Source organism: Haplochromis burtoni, unplaced genomic scaffold, assembly GCF_018398535.1.
Source record: "Haplochromis burtoni strain Fernald_Lab_line unplaced genomic scaffold, NCSU_Asbu1 Contig_94, whole genome shotgun sequence".
Classification (NCBI taxonomy): Eukaryota; Metazoa; Chordata; class Actinopteri; order Cichliformes; family Cichlidae; genus Haplochromis; species Haplochromis burtoni.
The window spans coordinates 1,327,043-1,330,875 of record NW_024582455.1 but is presented as its reverse complement, the minus strand read 5'-3'; the positions used below and the strand labels follow the sequence as shown (position 1 = coordinate 1,330,875).

General features: G+C 42.1%; 1 protein-coding gene across 1 annotated transcript in view; it reads right to left on the bottom strand.

The window, feature by feature from the left end:
* The window catches only part of pik3cb (phosphatidylinositol-4,5-bisphosphate 3-kinase, catalytic subunit beta), a 47,715-nt gene that overhangs the window by 31,955 nt on the left and 11,927 nt on the right, over positions 1–3,833 (bottom strand). The gene's annotated exons all lie outside the window — the stretch shown is intronic.

Here is a 3,833-nt window from a genome sequence, read left to right as displayed (position 1 = left end):
TCGTCGTCACACAGTGCTAGCCATATTTTGCTGTGTGGGATGTGCAGCCTCAGGCGGCTTTCTCACACCTTCAGTAGCTTCACACCGGGGTCATCAGCATATGTAAATAAATTGCTTTGTAAGAGATACTTTAAATACAACACCGGAAATCCAGCTTTCATATGAGACATACAAACAACATACCCAAACATAGCTGGTGCTAACCATACCTTTGTTGAAAAGCTAAAGATCTATGCAAACTCTGAACACAACCACATACGGCTATTCAAAGCAAGCTCTGATACTAACGCAAAGGAAGCCCTAGAGGGGAAATAAACCCCTATATACAGAGTTAGCCTTGCCCATCTAATTCTGTGAAAGAGGAAATGAAAAAAAAATTAATCGCAAGCATATCTAGACAAACTACTACACCTCTTGTCCCCTTCTCTTACAGAAAACTTTACACAGACAAAGCATACTCATGGAAAATGTTTAGGTTCTCTTCCTTAAATACACACGATGTCATTAAAACAGGAATCAAGTGTGTTTTGAATACTTTATAGCAAGCTACTTCCTTATTTCTTTTCTTTAAACCAATTTGCATAACAGAAGCCTGAAAGTTTGACTTTCTTTGGAATCACCATCCATTAAATCATAGATGACATACTGGAGGTGGCCCGGCTAATTCTTCCCATTTTGTAGTTAGCTGTTCTACAAGCTGCTCTGTGAGGGTGACATAAGGATTAGCCTTTGTTCGATTTGACACAACAGCTTCTGTTTTTGAAAAGAACAGAAAGCTTTCCTCGGAAACTCTGACAAAGAGGAAACAATGAACAGCTATGATATGAGGGAGTGAGCATGTTGGACACCGTATTTATATCACTTGGGATCAATTTATTCCTACTGATTACAACACTTATCTTCCTTGAAAGCACATCTTCTCACAGTTGCCACTGTAAATGAAATTCACATGGTCATGTCTCCACTTTATCCAATAAGGGCTTGGATTTAGTTTTAGATGTGTAGCCGTATACCCGAGATTTATTTATAAATCGTTATGCTGCTATGCATCTTCTGGACTAGCTGTAGAAAATATAAGACAAGTGCTACCTCACACAGAATGAAACGCTCCAAACTTAAGCATTAACGTGTCGATGCTGTAATTGCCGCCTGTGTTAATAAATATGGCAAATAAACAGACAAACCTACAAAAAAAACAAACAAAAACAAAACAAAAACCACACACACCACTACAAAAAACCTAACCTCCCACTGCTTTTACAGCACCTGCATGTGGCTTTCTCTTATCTTACCCAGGATTCTTGTTTTGCGTCTCCCTCCACCCACAGACAGCTCCACCACAGCCCCCTGGGAAGGCCATTTGCTTCAGCTCTATGTATGACAGGCCAAATGTACAATCGTCGGGTCACTTTGTCTCACAGAATTCAATGAAACAACAAATTTATCGACAAAACAACACAGCTTACTGCGGTTCAGGTGACTGTCAGAAGAACAATTGACTGCAACAAGATCCTTTCACAGGGAAAAGCCCGAAAATAGACTTGAAGAAAACCCCAGCCTGTCACATAGCCTCCACAGGACTGCAGCAACTGATTATTTTGTGAAAACAGTGGAAAGAAATAGACAAATATAACACTAAGCTGCTGTGAAATGTAGCAGGGATGGCACACACAAACAGAGCTGAGTTTTCAGCACTCGTCTCCCAGCCATTTATCTGCCTCATAAACAAAGAGCCACACACTGGCAATGAATGAAACTCACACAAGCCTGGAAATGGAAGACATTTCTTGGCTCCAGCTATCATTTCACTGTAGAGGTGACTGGGTTGCTGGGAACACTTAGATCCGGTAAATGACACGCTGATGCCCGCCTCTTCAGTTTACGCATCCATCCGTTTGTCTGGGCGGCTCGACTCTACACTCGCTCATCTGCATCCTTTTTGGCGTCTATTAATACAGAACTCAAGCTAATGCTAACCACACACACACACACACACACACACACACACACACACACACACACACACACACACACACACACACAGCGGTGACAGAAAACATCATGTAGCATGCGAGGGCACTGTGTCTTTCCACCCATCTATAATTAGATAAATACAGAAGTTCTCGTCCTATTGTCCAGATAAAAATCACACACACAAGTCTAATTATATGCAACCTCTGTAATACCACGGGGAGAAAGGTCAATGCCATAACGATAATGCCAAGCAAACACACTCCTAAGAATAAGCTTAAGGGCTGGGCTTCCTAGGATTGTGTGTTATATGGTTATAGCCACACTGATGTTAATATTTGAAGCAAGAATGCGAACACTTGAGGTCATTTCTGTGAAAAACAAAAAGGTCAGCACAGACTGACCCTCAACTGACTTCTGATGAAACATGGAAACCCTCCAATACAGTCGTGTCAGTGGAAAGATATGGAGAAGGAACACAGCATGAGTAATTGGATTGAGCTATTTTTCCACATTTGAGTGGGAGTGAAGGATGAGGGGGAGGGGAGAAACGGAGTGCAGGTAGGAGGCAACCGTACCAATTACTGGTGATTACTGGCCACAGACACCAACCGTATGAAATGTGGTTATTAAGCAGACAGATGTCAAAACTGCACCTGTAAAACCCTAGTTATGCAGTGCTGTGATTGAGAGGACAAGGATGTTAACCCAGTGTTTACTCTGTCAGCATTCGCAGCTAGCACACATCATTGCAAACCTGCAGATTTAGACTGTGTTTGTACCTGGGCTGTGTTCATATCCATACATGTGTATGTACAACATGTGCGCTGCGAAAGGGGACACAAGCAGGCTTCATGAAGTGAATTACTAATTAAAACTGTTTTTGAATTGCTCTTCTGCAAATGTTTCATTTACCACATACTTAGAGCAAACAAATCCCTGCGAAAAAGTCAGATGCTTCTCCAGGGAGTCCAACCCTGTGGATGAACCCCACCACCACTTGAACTACAGCTGGGAGCTGTGTTCAAGTGCAGCCTGGTATAGAGGCACGTGAGCCAGTTATTCTCCTGCTTAGAGTGGCCTGCCAGTTCACAGTGGATCTCCAGAGCAGAAGGATGTCTGACCCTGGAATAAGATCGTATCCGAAGAAGCAGCTGCACAATTTCCAGGGCCACTATAACAGCCAGGGAACCAGGCAGTAGGGGGCAGACAAGATGGGAAGAGCCAAAATAAGACCAAGAGGACTTGAGAGGTTCACTAGTAAACTGATAGAATTGTTCTGACAGATTGAAATTAGATTAAAATGCTGAAACTATCTGCCACAGCTACTTATCAGGCAGTTAACAAACGTAGGCAACCTGCCTGTGTGTGAGAAACACTGCATTTTATTCCCATTTATCACCTGGACTAGCAAGCACCATCACAAATCTGCTGATTCTCAGTGGAGAACTTTTGAGAAGGCTGACTTTAGGACTAATTTCTGACCACTTATTTTAGACTTTTTGAAAGAAATTTGTCAAACTGCTTCATCTCAGTCTACTTGTAAAAGGAAATGAAGGCATGAGCGAGGACAGAAACAAAACAGTCAGGGCTGGACTGATAAAATTAAAACACTAATGCTGCATGTCAGCAACTGTTAATTTTATATGCTGTTCATCAAATCATCATGTGTGTTCTTAAAAAAAAAAAAAAAAAAAGACTTACAGATCAGCTCACAGAGCCACCACTTCCTGCACTGAGGACAATATTACATAAACAGTCTCAAGCCTGGCTGAAGGTTGTACAGAAAGGAAATGACTGCCAAGGCCAGCGGCACCTTAAATGATTTTACAACATTAACGAAAGTCAAGTGAGAAGCGGGG